The sequence below is a fragment of the Phaenicophaeus curvirostris genome, chromosome 10, assembly GCF_032191515.1.
Source record: "Phaenicophaeus curvirostris isolate KB17595 chromosome 10, BPBGC_Pcur_1.0, whole genome shotgun sequence".
NCBI classification, from domain to species: domain Eukaryota; kingdom Metazoa; phylum Chordata; class Aves; order Cuculiformes; family Cuculidae; genus Phaenicophaeus; species Phaenicophaeus curvirostris.
In genome coordinates, this window is record NC_091401.1 from 27455592 (window position 1) to 27470559 (window position 14968).

Here is a 14968-nt window from a genome sequence, read left to right on the forward strand (position 1 = left end):
GGATCATCGAGTCCAACCATTCTTATCAGTCACTAAACCATGTCCCTCAGCACCTCATCCACCCGTCTTTTAAACCCCTCCAGGGAAGGTGACTCAACCCCCTCCGTGGGCAGCCTCTGCCAGTGCCCAATGACCCTTCCCATGAAAATTTTTTTTTGGCCCGAGAACTCCAGCAGCTCAACATGGAAGAGGCAGTGGGTGGGCGGGAGCAGGGGGGCACAGAGTGGGTGCAGCCCTGACTTTGTGCAGTTTGCTGTGCGCTCAAGGCTGGAAGTGCCTGCCTGTCACTGAGGCACACAGCTTCTAGCTGGGTTTGGCTCTGACAGCGCGTGGGGAAGACGAGAAGTATGCCACTCTCCTGCAAACACCTCTCCATCTTGAGCAGCCTTGAGCAGAAAGAGGCGCCTTCCCTCAGGGGAAGTCTGAGACCACCTTGGCTCTTGGTCTACCTGGGCATGGCAGAGGTGTCAGCAAATGCAGAATTACCTAAAAGCTCTGAAAAGCACAACCTGTGCCCGTTAGCATCCCTCCCTGGCTGGGCACGGCTGCAGGGTGCTCTGCGTGCCCCACAGGGTAGTGGCCCAGGAGCTGGCCAGCCCTCAAGGGAGCCAGGTTTCTCTGGTCTCTGTGCTGGTGGCATCTCCTCCCTTGCTCTCCCTTTCCTCCTTGGCCTGGCCTTGCTGCTTCTGCCTTACCCTCCCTTCTGCTTTCCTCACCCCGGAGGTACCTTGGTGCTCCCACGCGAGGGGGATGCTCTGCTAGAGGGTCGCGTGCAAGCTACCCTGGCAAAGCAGGCAGGAGGGTGCTGGTGGTGAGGCGGTGGGTGCTGTGGGCAGCCGGGTGTGCTGGGGAACGGAGAAGAGCGCAGTGGCTCCCAGGGCGCAGCCATGGTCGTATCCAGCCCGTGCGGGGCAGCTGAGCCTCCGCTTGGCTTGCCCGCTGGCATCTGCTCTGGGTGAGCTCATTTCAAGGCTTATTTGTAAGACAGCACTGCAGTGAAAAAGAAGAGCAGCTTTTGCTGTAAACAGTTATTTTACACCTCTCAGTCAGGGCAAAGGCCTTTATCCCGGAGGCGGGGGACGCGGGCGGTAGAGCTGCCCTGGCTTTGGGGAAGGCTGACATCTGTGCCGGGATTGTAGGGACCCAACAGGCCAATGCAAATGAGCATTAAAGGGAGCTTTCTGCAGATTCCCGCTTTCCTTTTGCATTGCCCACTGCCAGGTTTCACTGAAAAGGGGATTCTCCTTCATAAACAAAGCCTCCCTTTTTTCCTGAGTTTTCCAAAAAAAAAAAATAAAAAAGAAGGAAAGAGAAAGGGGTCAGCACTGCTTGGAGTTTTCTTTTTTACTATTTGTCTACATTTCACACCCTGGAGAAAGAAAACAACTTTTAACATCTGTTCCTGCACTTTTCAAGAGAGAAAGAAAGGCTCTTGAAAAGGGGAAAGTGTGGCAGATGTTGGCAGGTTCCCTCCGACGCAGATGTCTTGCTCCGAAGAAAACGTTCTTTGGGGACTGGCAGCCAGGGCTCCTCTGTGACTCGGGCCACGCGACTGCCGAGCGAACGCAGGGACGTGGGAAAGCGCCGGCAAACAAAGGGGCTTATTCAAACAAACCTGAGAGCCGTGAACAATCTAATAACCCGCAGAGAAATGGTCAGCGGCCCTCGCCCTGCCGGGAGGGAGTCAGGACAGCCAGGAGCCATGGGACAAGGGAATTCCACTGCGTCCCCAGGGCTCAGACAAGAGTGTCCCCTTCTCACCCCCTAACTGCTCCTTCTGGGGCATCCAGCACCGGGCTTCAGCTCAGGACCATCCTTCTGGAGGTACTACGTGATCCCGGCTGGACTGCAGACCCCGCTGCGGGAGCTGGAGGCCCCTTGGCAGGTGCAGAGGAGATGGAGGTACCGGCTGGGCGCTGGGCTGAGCACTGGCCAGACCCCACCAGCCGAGGCAGCGGCACAGGAGTGACTACAGGACAGCAGGGACGTCTTTAATTCAGCTTTTAAAGAAGAGATTCTGCCAAGATGATAGCAAGAAACCCCAACCCTATTGATTAGGGCCAGTTGAAGGGTCCTTGTGAAACTGATTTTGAGGAAAGAGGAATTTTTAATGGAAAGCAAAAATAATGAGAGAAAAGAAATGTATTTTCTGTGAACCTTTTGCTCATCCTCTCCCCTCTTCTCTGGCTGATAAAATAAAGTCACTTAAAACAAGTTTTTGCCATGAAAGCTAGTAATAGTTCAGTTTAGGCTCTTCACAGTAAAAAAAGTGAGAAGCCCAGAGAAAAAGGAACAGAACCAAGAAAATTCCCATGACAAAGTAACTTACTCTGGTTTACTCTTAAATCTGAGGAACTCTGCGGTTGTTTGCCTAATACCTGCAAGTTTCGTTCTGCCTCATCTCTGTCCCAGTCCGTTTTCTCTGGGCAGGGTGGATCCGCTCTGGCTGGTGAGGCAGCCGGTGCTGGGGCAGCCGTGCCCCTGCCCTGCTGGGGGCTGGAGGGAAAAGCCCAGTGGGACGAGGCTTTTTGCAGGACAAGGGCTGGGGTGAGCAGCCCAGAGCCATGCTGTGGGTGTCCCCCAGTCCTGCTGTCGGCAGGGCCCTCACTGCGGGGCATGGGAACAGGAGCTGGCCCAGGATGCTGCATGTCACCAGGGACCTGGGCACCAGCCCAGCCTGGCCCCTCCTGCCTCTCGCAGCGCCGGGTGATGCTGTGGACACCAGCTCACAACCGGGAGGCCTCGTGCAGTGCTGAGGTTTAAAAACAAGGGGTAAAGCTCTCCACGAAAAGGCTGAAACCTGACGGTCTCTCGATCGCTGTAAATCCAAAGCAGCCCTCGTCCTGAAGCCCTGTGTCTCCTGAAATGTTGGAGCAAGAGAGGAGTGAGAGGAGCAGCAGGACATGCCAGCGCGGTGACTGGACGCGCTGGGTCCAGCGGGTGCAGGCGGTGCCTGGGCAGGCAGGTTGGCTTGTGGGGCGCAGGCACAGAAACCGCAGCCGCTCGGACATTACTCACTGCTGGATTGCCTGGGGGACAAGGGCTGCGATGTCAGTTTGGGACCCACCGTGTCCCCATCTCAGGCTGGTGCAGCGTGGTCTGCCGTGGGACCGCGCGGCCAGCAGCATGGCCAGGTCGGGATAGCGCTGGAAATAAGCTGGGGCAGAAAAGCAAAGAGTGGTTCATCTTTGCTTGGGACAGGAAGAAGCGCATTTGCTGTCATTTGCTGTTACAAGGACAGTTGCCTGAGAGCACAGCCCCGACGCAGCAGATCCCGCCCGTGGTGGGACATAGGACAGAAGGCGCTGTCGGGACGTGCAGCCTGGGGAGCTGCGGCTGTTCGGGGGGTGCTGCTCCACAGACTCCCTGCGTTGGAAAGCTAGATCAGTTAAATCCTTGGGGCTGGGGTGACACTGCCTGTACCAAGACTTGTTTTTTGGCAGAAGGCTGGGAGAAGATGGGGTTTGTGGTTGGGTGAGAGTTGTGTGGTGAGTGGGGAAGGAGGCAGAAGGGATCTGGAGATGAATCTTGATGCCTGTGGTCAAGCGGTGGCCTGCCAAGGCAGCATCAGACCCAGGTCACACAGCGCAGGCAGGGGTAGGAGCACAGTTGGCTGTTCACATTTAGAGGTGGGGAAAGAGAGGATTTATGTGGCACTGCGCAGTATGTCCCATGCTATTTTCATCACGGGGAAGTCCAGTTACAGAAGTGGCATTGGACATCTTCTGGAAATGCTGTTGCTATCTCAAACCTGCTCTTTTACTGAGTGCACCAAACCCTCCTAGCACCAGCTTGGCTTCCTCGGTACTGGCTGGACCTGCCGTCTTTGGAAGTGGATTCCTGGGAGAGGAAATAATTACAAGGCTGGTACCAGCTGAATAATTCTCAGCTTTTCTTTCACACGCCCTCATCCAGCCGTTGTGTTAAGGATCAGCTGATGCTCCTGCCATTGCTCAAGACGTCTCCTGTCTGGCGGGTTAGCAGTGCTCCTGGCCCTGGAGGAAGCCTTATCTGCAGCTTCGCAGCCAGAAAGCTGCTGCGTGCAGCACAGCTCCTAGGCCAAGAGCTTCTTATAGGAAGAAGAAAATCTGATAAGCCCTTGGGGTGGTGACATGCTGGTAAGGGTTAGCCCCTTGCCTGTGCCACAGCGGTGGCACAAAGGGGAAGAGACAGGCATGGTGGGGAGGGCTCTCAGGGAGTATTCAAGGGGGTTCTTGGATGTTTCACATCAGGCATCCTAGGAGTTGTTTCACTCAGTAGGTCAGGTCTGAGCTTTCTCACACTCTGTGTGTGTGTCCTGTTGCCCGATGTCCTCTGATAACAATCCTCATCTATAATGCAACAAGTGCTTGGTTTAATTTGGCAAGCTTCACATGCACAGCCCAGCTCCCCAGATGTGAGAACCCAGGGCTCTGTACCCTCTATCTCAGCCCCTGCACACCTCCTGCCCCCAGCCCCCTGCACATCCCTCGCAGCCTGTTTCATCTTTGCCTCTCAGGACCTGAGGCTGCAGAAGGATTTGGCTTAAGTTTCGCCTTTGTGAGGCAATTCTCTCTTCTGTGACTGTGAAAAACGTGGCTTTCACCCGGCTTGGCCACAAGCCAATAGCAGCTTTCTTTTCATAGTACATGTGCGTGTGTGCGCTGATACCACATCCTGACCCCCGACACAAAATACCTTGTCAGCACAAATCGGGCAACAAGGCAACCGGCAATAAAGCTCCGCGGGGTGAGCAGCTCCTGGCCCTCCGGCCAGTGCCTTGTTGAGTTTCAAAGCTGCCGTTTCCTCCCGTCTCCCTGCTCCTGGTGTGTACGGACACGCACACGCAGAGAGTGACTGACCTGCACACCTGCACGAGGAAGATTTTCAGAAGAGACAAATTTCATCATAGAATGGAAATGAACTCTTTTGAAGGTGAATCCCACTGAGCCGGGGGAAAGGGGCTCAGCCCTTCACTAATTTTCTTGCTAATTTTCAAGAATTAATCAGTTCACAATGGATGTCTCAGTCCTGGCTGTGAATTAGTGAATTGCTAGGGTACTAAGAGCTCTTTCACATGCTGAATGCAATTCCTGCTTCGAAGAGCTTAGAAAGGTCACGCGTCCTCTGCTCCGGGATTTTCCTGCCGTACGCTGCACGAGGACGGTGGCTGCACTGAGCCCATCGCTTGCGTGATCTTTTTTCCCATGGCCATTTGTAAGGCAGCAGCGTCTGTTTCCCAGGGGCCGGCACTGAATCCTTGCCCCCTGCCTTCAGTTCCTTCTCTCTAGTTGGTACCCCAAATATTATCTGTTTAAACTTGAATGTTTTTAGCATAATTACGGGTTAGCAGTCTGAGCTCAGACACACGCCCTTTCCACGCTGGCATTGAAAACAATTATTCTCAGCTGACAAGCGGGACGTACAAACCGCCAGCGTTCTGCTGGCCGCAGGCCGTGGGCCTGGGGGGCTCCGTGAGCCGCTCCCCGGGGCCGTCACCGCGCGCAGGCAGCGTGTCCCTCTTCCTCGTCTAGGTGCATGGATTACTATCGCTTACGTTTGAGTTTTTTATTTGGTAACCTTCCCACCAGGGGTGGGGGACAGGGCAGCGTGGGGGCCCAGTGCCCTGGACAAACCCATAGCGCCAGTTTAGGTGCCGCCACAGAAGCCGCTTTTGCTTTCCACCCACCCAGCCCAGCAAACTCTCGCTCTGGGTGACGTGAGCTCACTTGGTGGTGAGAGCAGCTCCAGCCCCTGTGCCGCCGGCGCGGCATCCGGACGGGAGCCCCGCGCTCCCAGTGCCGTCGCTTTTTGTATGGCACAAGAAGCAACTGCAGCATCGAGTTTGGGAAAACGTGACGGCAGGAGGACCCTGAGCAACCCCTGTACTGCGACAGGGAGGGGCGGAAAGGGGGTGTGGAGGCTTGCAATTCAAAAGCAACCGAGGAGAGGAGTTGTCAGCGGGGGCTGCAACGAGGAGCTTGGGGATACAGAATCAGAATCATGGAATCATGGAATCATGGAATCATGGAATCATAGAATAGTTTGACTTGGAAGGGACCTTAAAGATCATCCAGTTGCAACCCCCCTGCCATGGGCAGGGACACCTCCCACTAGAACAAGCTGCCCAAGGCCCATCCAACCTGGCCTTGAACCCCTCCAGGGACGGGGCAGCCACCACTTCACTGGGCAACCCGTGCCGGTGTCTCACCACTCTCATGGTGAAGAAATTCTTCCTTATCTCCAGCCTAAATCTGCCCCTCTCCAGTTTGCAGCCATCGCCTGCCAGGGACACGGAGCCAGCACAAACCTTTGGACTTTGGTGCAGCGGCAGTGGCGTGCGGAGCTGGATCAAGTCCAGATCCAGGTGCGATGCTGCGTCACAGCCCCCCAGCCAGCGCGGAGAAAAGGCCTCCCGGCAGCACGGAGCGTGCAGAGGGGCTGCGGGAGAGAGGGAGCCGATTGAAGGGGAATAAGAGCGATATGGGGGGAAATAGTGATAAAAAGAGAGGAATAAAAAGGGAGGGAATAATAATAATAGGGAAATAATAAAATAATAAGGGGGAATAATACTAAAAAGAAGGGAATAATAATAAAAGGGGGATATAATAATAAAGGAAGAATAATAAAAAAGGTGAGAAAAGTAATTAAAAGGCGGAGATAATAATAAAAGGGGAGGAATAATGATAGAAAGAGGGGAATAGTAATAATAAAAGGGAAATAATAAAAAGGGGGATAGTAATAAAAGGGGAGAATGAAAATAAAGAAAGAGAATAATAATAAAAGTAGAAATAATAATAAGGGGAATAATAAAAGTATAAATAACAGTAAGGGGGGAATAATATAAAAAGGGGGACATAATCGTAAACGGGGAGGAATAATAAGGGGGAAACTAGGATGCAGAGAGGGCCGATCCTCAGCAGGGGGCGCTGCGGGGCGGGGCGGGGCGGGTCCTCCGCGCGGCAGGGGGCGCTGCGGGGCGGGGCGGGTCCTCCGCGCGGCAGGGGGCGCTGCGGGGGGCGCGGGGCGCGGGGCGGGGCGCGGGGCGGTCTGTCCGCGCGCCGGCGCAGAGCGGGGGGGGCAGCGCCGCCGCCTGCAGCCGGAGCCGCGGCGCTCGGGCCCAGTCGGGCAGGCCCCGCGCCGGGACAGGTACGGGCGCGGGGTCCCGGCGCGGAGCCCTCGTGCGCGGCGGGGCCGGGGCCGGGGCCGCCTCCGGAGCCCCGGGGGTTTGCGAAGGGAAAGGCGGTTGCGGAGAGAGCTCATCCGGGATCTGCGGCCGGCAGGGAGCGGGGATCCCGCCCCGCCTGGAGCCCCGCGACCGGCTCTGGAGCCCTCGGCACGGGGAGGGCGCGGAGCTGCCGGAGCGAAGCCAGAGGGGGCCGCGGGGATGGTCCGAGGGCTGGAGCAGCTCCTGCAGGAGGGCAGGCTGGGAGAGCTGGGGTTGTGCAGCCTGGAGAAGAGAAGGGAGACCTTAGAGCAGCTTCCGGCGCTGAAAGGGGCTGCAGGGAAGCCGGGGAGAGGCTTTTTACACGGGCTTGGAGTCATAGGGTGAGGGGCAGTGGCCGTAAACTGGAGAGGGGCAGGCTTAGACTGGATATTAGAAGGAAATTCTTCACGATGAGGGTGGGGAGGCCCTGGCCCAGGCTGCCCAGAGCAGGGGTGGCTGCCCCATCCCTGGAGGGGTTCAAGGCCAGGCTGGATGGGGCTTGGAGCCCCTGATCCAGTGGGATCAGGGAGGCTGGAGGCTGGGAGGTTGGAACTGGGTGATCTTTAAGGTCCCTTCCAACCCAAACTATTCTATGGTTCTGTGATTTATTCAGACTTATAAAGCTGCCTTATGCGAATGGTGTGATTTAATTTGCATGATGAGTCAAAGTTTACATTACCTGGCCTGGGCTCTTCAGTTTCAGCAAGGCGAGTCACAATGCTTGGAAGAACGGTTTACGCATCGGCCAGAAGCGAAACTTGATTAGCATCAAGTTATTGTGAAGTTTTGTTGGTGTGTGGTTATTTCAGACTCACCTGTCATAAACTCTGATCCCGGGTCCTGTGTTTCCCTTCAGCAGCGTAGTTCATCTTCAGGAAACACATCTTCCTTTATAACGCAAAGGGCTCACGAAATCCTATGCGGTCAGAGGAAATTTAACATCCTGAGCTCATGTTTTGGCATCTGCGCTTTTAAAGAATAGATCTTTACTGTTTGAGACATCGTGTACCTTCAGTCAATACCTGTTGATGGGATACATGCCTTTAGCTGCAGAGAAAAGAAAAAGCCAAGAAGTATTCTGGGTGTCACAACCGGCACGGTACCTGTTTTGGAGTCAGAAAGAACTTGATTTTTTTTCAGTCATCCCATGTGAGCTGACAGCTTAGGTCTGTGAGAGTGGTGTGATTCCCCACAGTGCTGTGTCCTGGAGGGGCTCTGTCTGTCACAGCCCTGCTGTTGTACAAGTGTTGTGTTCCACGGTTGGCTTTGCAGTTGTCCTCTGATGTGAGGAACTGTTTAGTCAGCCAGTGATTGTAGGCTTGGCTTAAATTTACTTGTGTTTAAATTGTAATCTCAATGTCAGCGCCATAAATGTGTTGCTGGGGACTTCCCTCAGTCAGACAGAAAAAGGACCCCAGCACGAGAGGAGGTTGTGTTTTCTGGTGCTAGGAGCGATCTGAAGAAACGTCTTGTAATGTGAGCTTGTGTATGGACTAATGCGGATGTTTCCACATACTGATAGCATTGATTTTTTTTCAAGTTATTTGTGTTCTCTCATTGATGCTGGTGCAGAGTTTTGAAACTCTGATGCTTTCTGTGGATACTTACTGCATGGTTATAGATGGAGAATTATAAAGCATTCTCCTTTATTTTTATAAATGCATAGAGCTTTGAAAAGATGAACTCTAAATAAAAATGCCAGTTAAGCAATGCTGTGTGACAGTACTTCTCTGGGAGATAACTGTGCTCTTTGGGTGCTATCAATGCAGACAAATGTGTATTCCCAGCAAGGGGTGGTGTGTGTGTGTGATAATAGTAAGAAAACTCCACCTCTTGGAATTCCATGGCTGCTTTTATGAAACGTATATCGAGGAGGGAATGGTGACTATTTTGCATTCTGCTGTGGAAGCTACCGAGTCAGTCTCATTAATTACTGGTTGGTGGTGGAATAAGACTTTGCTATGGTGTTGTGTGTGCTGCACTGCCCAGGTTTTCGTGGCATCCTTGTGACTGTTGGAAGGACTGACCACTGTCTTCCCTTGGGAATCGAATCTCTGTTAAGTTTGTGCAGACTTTTTGAATGAGGGGTTTGCAGCCTTAGGTTTTGTGTAAGGTTTTTCTGGAAGCTTTGATAATCCCCATCATGTGCTTGGAGGCTTTAAACCCTTGCTGAAATGAGGTCTTGTCTCGTACTGCATGTAGAGTTTTGGAACAACACACTAATAGCTGGAGCTGGTTTGAAGCAGTGGACAGGAGGGAGCCTTAGGTGACCTTTTGAATGTTCTTCTGGGCCCATTTTTCTCTTCTTCTGACACTTTATAATATAGTTTAATTACAAGAGGAGTTATTAAAGTGTGATTACTTTTGTCTAATTGGAAGCATCTTGCAGCTTTCTATCAAAAATAAGATTTAACTCATCTGTTCCTTTAAAATTAATACTACTGCAACCACCTGCAGCAGTTTGTGAAAAATGTGTAAAGCAAAACCATGAGTTAAATTTCAAATGTCATATTTTCTACATTGTGCAGTTGAAGTAAGTTTAGCAGTTTCTGGTAAGGAAACAATAGGCTACATGCACTTTTACCACTTCTTTGTAGCTGCAGGTTGAAGCCAGATGTTAAATCACATTGGACAAAGATCTTTTTAGTTGTTCAGTGATCCTAAATCACACTGTGCATTGTAACTGTGCTTTTGTAGCAGCAGATAAACCTCAAGCAGGATGAAAATTTCCTTTTGCCATCAGTGCTCAAGTTTATGCAGTGCTAGCCGGAGAACTCTTACAGTGCTAGTTCTCCAGTTTGTTGCCCGATTAGAGTGTTGATGCCTCCGAATTGCTTGGCAGTTCGGCTCTCAGACCCTTTCATCTGGGCATTCTCCTTCCCTGTGTTTTCTCTCGGTATCTTGCTTCTTGCTCCACAAGATGTAGAGGTGTGAGCTGTGAGGAAACAGAACGTCTTCAGCCAGCAGATGAAACTTTATGCTGTGATCCTTCCCCTCCCAGTGCAAACACAACGGTTAAATTAGAAGATGATGCTGTCTTGGATTATTTTAACAGTCTTGAACTGGGCCATTAAATGCCGGCTGCAGGAGGGTGAGTTTGGTCTGTCATGAGCCTGAGCAGATTTGTATCTTTTTCTTATTGCACCTTATGATAAAATTGCACGTTCATTTGTCCCCATTCAAATACCCTTCATAAAGAATTGAATTTGGGATCAATCCAAATTGGAAGCAGCCGGAGTACTGTCTGTTTACAGGAATAACTGTGGTGATTCCTCATGGCCTTCATGGCCTGGGTTTTTTTGGGCAACATTAATTTAGAAAGTAACTTGCTTCGGTTTAAATAAGCAAGTGCAGTTGGCTTTCTAATGCCCTTGTTTTGAGAATTCTAGCTAATACTTCATATAGTCAAGAGGCGCTATAGAAAGTTCCTGGCTGTGGATCGTAAGTGCTCTAAAAGGAAGCAAATTTAAGGCCCATCCACAAGGGCATAAAACTTTGGGGGAAGTAATTACTAAATGTTGTAGCTAATATTTCTGCTTATTGGAAATCTGCTGCTTCTAATAAGATGCCTACCTCCTTTCTAAAGATTCCTTTGCTCTGTAGTTCTTTCCCCTTCCCTCACGTGTTCAAGCACTCGGAAAATTAATCGCTAAAAAGTTAAATATAGTGCAACAGTTCAAAAGTTGAGAAGTTATAATTAGCACAGAACTGCAGTATTGGTGTAACATGCTTTTCTAAGTTCAGGAACATCTTTGGGTGAAGGTATTTAGGAGTTACTAGGTAGAGTTCTCTTAAAGTGTTCAGGTGTGCTGTCAGGTGTTTCACAGCAAAATGGTTGCATTAGTGTGAAATTGCTCTGTGCTGCTTTTGATCCTTACCCCGTTGTGTGGGGTTTTTTTATCAATCTGCATGGAAAACAAATCCATTTTTCTTGCTAAAAGACTGTAACTAAGCGTTTAACTGCAAGCTCTGCGAGGTTTAAAAGGTGACACTTAAAAACAGCTCAGTCAGAACTGGGCTGTAAGTTGAGTTGAATTCGTAAGTCAGCTTTTCAGTGCATTGAATGTGCTTGATTGCAAGAGTGGGGCTTGCGTTCAGTCGTTCCTGTGTGTAAAATGTCTTGCTGCCTTTGAAGTTGTCTGTGTTAAAACACCTAATGAAAAATGGAGAAGCCTTTCCAGAACTATGGGATGCATAGTCTCTTCCTTCCTGCTGGGGCTGTCCAGGCAGACAACTGATGCCTGAGGAAATAACTTTCTGAGAAGTTTTTAGTGTTTTGTGTCCTGACTTCTAAGTAAAACTTGCCACCGTGTAGGATGTGAACATGGCTGTGGAAGGCCCCTCCATGCTGCCAGCCTGCTCTTGTGTCTGGTACCGCTTCGGATTTTGCCGGACAGGAGCTGACTGTGTGGACTTCACATTGGCCAAGAACTCACCTGGAAGTGCTTACCATGGGTTAATGCCTTTTTGTTCAAGTATTCATCCAGAGCCGTGCCAGTTTCCTAGCTCATCTGCTGAGGAGCTTGCTTTAACAAAGTCTGTAGACACTGAATTATCAGTGACGTCTTGTATGGTTTGGTAGATGCGTGTGTTGATAGTGCACACTCAGAGCATCCTGTTGCAGCGGAGTTTGGGATCGCTTCCTCCTGGTAAGCAGCTTCAAGAGTTTTTATCACAGTTATAGAACTGAAGCAATGGTTGCATCATTATATTTTATTGTGGCTGTTACACGTGAGGTATGCACTTCATTGTTTTGGCAGACGATATTCCTTTCAATACTCATAAAAAGATATTTTTGCCTGGTGTATTGTAATGGTTTATAAAATTAATCAGCATATATAACTTCTTGACTTTATTGAACATAGCGTCTAGACAAATTAAAAGCAAAAGAAATGTTTGTTCACAGAGAAGTAAGATTTTAGAAAAGCAGATGTAGGGGGTTTTGTCTGCCTAAATGAGACCTCAGAGATAGACATGCAGGGACTGTAACACAGGTGAGCATGGAACAGTTGTGAATCCATTGTTCTTCTAACCTGTAACACCTGCTGTTCAAGTCATGAGTTTCTTCTGTCAGGTGATTGGATGTGATGGAAAAACTTCCTGGGAGAATTTAGAGGTACCTGGTAGGGGAAGGAGCTGATGCGTGTTTCTCTGTGTGTGCTCAGTGCTATATTAAAAGAGTGTTGAGAAAGCAAAGACAATATCTCAAAAGTTAACAGATATTCAGAACCTCACTTTGCTTTTACCGATTAGGTAGAAAATGTTTATGTGATTGGTTTGAGTTTTTTTTCAGCAGGACCTTTTGTTCAGTCAGCCAGAGAAGGCTCAGTGAAGGGGCATCCTTTGTATGCGCCTGCTTAGGTACAATGTAGTGTTTGGTCTTTACTTTTCCCAAAACTCAGTCTTCTGAAGACAGGAGGGCTCAAGTCCATGTGGATTTTCCTGTGGTTCACGGTTGCAAATGGAAATAGAGTTCAGTGTCCTTCAGCAGCACAGTGACTCCCCTTTTTTTAAGGTAACAATGCTTAACAGCAGAGAATGTTCTCCTGTGTCTGAGCGCATGATGTTGTGGGTTTTCTGGTGAAGCACTCGAGAGCTTGCACTTCCAAACCTTTTTTTCCGAGTCAACTCCATTTGTGATGTGAGATCGGTTGCCTAAACCTGGATATCTGGTATTATTTTAGATGTGCAGGGTGCCTGCCCCAGACAGGGACGAGGCATAGGGTTTTCTGAAGCAGCAGCTAGAGATCATCTATGCTGTACAGTGCACTGGCAGTGGCATTTGTCATGTAGGCACCTCAGCTGCTGCCACGGCATTGATTGTGAGCCCCAGAATCTCATTTTGGGGTCCCAAATGCGGACAGATACTTAAATAGTGCCCATGCATTAGACACTTGGGTCATGCGTTACCTAAGGAGAAAGGAAGGTTCAGGATACAATTCTGCTCTCCAGGGCAGCATTGGAGGATATCTTGACTGAGGGACCTGGTGTTGCCCAATAGAGAAGAACTAAAATAATCAAGATAATTAGAAAACCTTAAATCTCAAAGTGTTGGGTATTGGACTTGCTACTTGAACATGAGAAATTCAGTTTGTCTTAAAGTAAGGTCTGAAAGCGAACACGACCTTTAGAGACCCAGTCAAATAGTCTGGTTTTCAAGGACAATGATTGACAACAAAGGAAGCTTCTTGAAAATGTTGTAAGTTTTCTAAACAAGTACTGTTCTGGAGGTTATGATTTAGAGTTATAACCTCCAAGAAAAGCAGTATATTGACTCATCAGTATTGACTAATACAGTTCCGTTTTACATCTGTAATTGCCATTGAGCAATATTTAAACTCTGCTGGTGCTGTAACAGGGTGGAGCTGGAGTCTGCAGTGTTTGATGCTGGAACTGCCTCCATTCCCGGAGCATTTGGGTAGAGTCCTGGCGTAGCTGTACTGGCTGGCGGGTGCTACTCTTAGCCACGTGCTGTGGTGAGGGGGGTAATGTACTGACATACAAGAGCACTGCTTTATTGCAGAGTTATGGAGTATTTTCCCCCAAAGTCACAATAATGTCTGGGCGTTTGCACGTGATGACAGCCTTACAGATATACTGAGGTTTTACACTCTGTGGAAGGTTTGCAGGTCAGTTTTCTTCATTCCTTTGACTTAGAAAAAAAGACTGAGTATGAGTATCAGCTGCAGTACGTTTCCACCTGGGCTGGGTGTCCATCTGTTGGGACATCTGCTCTCCCTTGGAAGGATTCTTGCAGTAATGACAGGGATGATGTGTGATTGTTCCTTGGATAAACTGATAGAGATGATAACTTGGTCTGGGAGCATTCAGGTTTCTCTTGGTAGCGTTGCATGGTGATTGCACTAGAGAAAAGCTGGGAGCTCTTATTTTAGTATTGCAAAACAGTGTGATAGTTCCTTTTTCCAGTCTAAGTCTTCTCAGCAGATCAGATGAGGGAAATCTGCCCTCAGAGATGCTGCAGTTTTTCCACTGTGCAAGTTGGCCTAATATGAGTTGCTGCTTGTTAGAAGCCACATGTTTTAGTCTCTGTCTCTGGACTAATGGCTCTCAAACATTTTGAGTTTGTGGATCTCTGGATGAGTTGCAGAAGAGATGCTGACTCCTGGATAGAAAAGATCAACAGCGTTGGCTTTAATTATGTGAGCCCTCTGGACTGTTCTGCCGTGGAGAATCACACCTCTGACTGCTACTGCTTGATGCTTTGAAGGAAAATCAGTTGAGAAGTGTTCCTGTTGGTATTGTCCCTGCTTTTTCTAATGCAAGTATGCTTTTTGAAACTTGTGGGCAACCTCTCTTAGTCCTGGCAAGCTGGAACTGTAGGGGATTTTGCCTTGAGCTTTGACTAGGATGGATTTCAATGTTAAACGTTTGAGGAGGGCCTTCTCCCCACCCATCCCAAGGCTGTTATTTTCTTGTGTTTGCTACTTTGGTGGAAGGAGAGGAGCTTGCTTGCCATGATGGTCTCTGGCTGGAAAGAAAGCTCAAGTGTGCCCTGAAAGGAAAGCCAGGTGAGATGCACTGTGTACGTATGTCTGATGGATCTCCACAGGCACCTGGCACGCTGTTTCTGTTCTCTTTCCATTTAATGTATAAGTAACTTCCATCATGTGGAACTCTTGGGCAGTGTCAGGAGTGAAAAGGACTCTCACGTGGGGGTTTTTGTGAGGAATATCTGGGTTTTCAGAGTGTCTTTGCTGACATAACCTGCTCTATCTTAGATCTTTGGACTGGCATCTTGTGAGTCATCGGAAGGAATGTTAG

The 14968-nt window shown here is 49.7% G+C and overlaps 1 protein-coding gene across 1 annotated transcript in view; it reads left to right on the forward strand.

The window, feature by feature from the left end:
* Nucleotides 1-7044: 7044 nt before the first annotated feature.
* CAB39 (calcium binding protein 39) overlaps nucleotides 7045-14968 on the forward strand; it is a 33516-nt gene continuing 25592 nt past the window's right edge. Inside the window, exon 1 of the mRNA XM_069864839.1 lies at nucleotides 7045-7128. The gene's annotated coding sequence lies outside the window, so the exon portion shown is untranslated. The remainder of the gene's footprint in view (nucleotides 7129-14968) is intronic.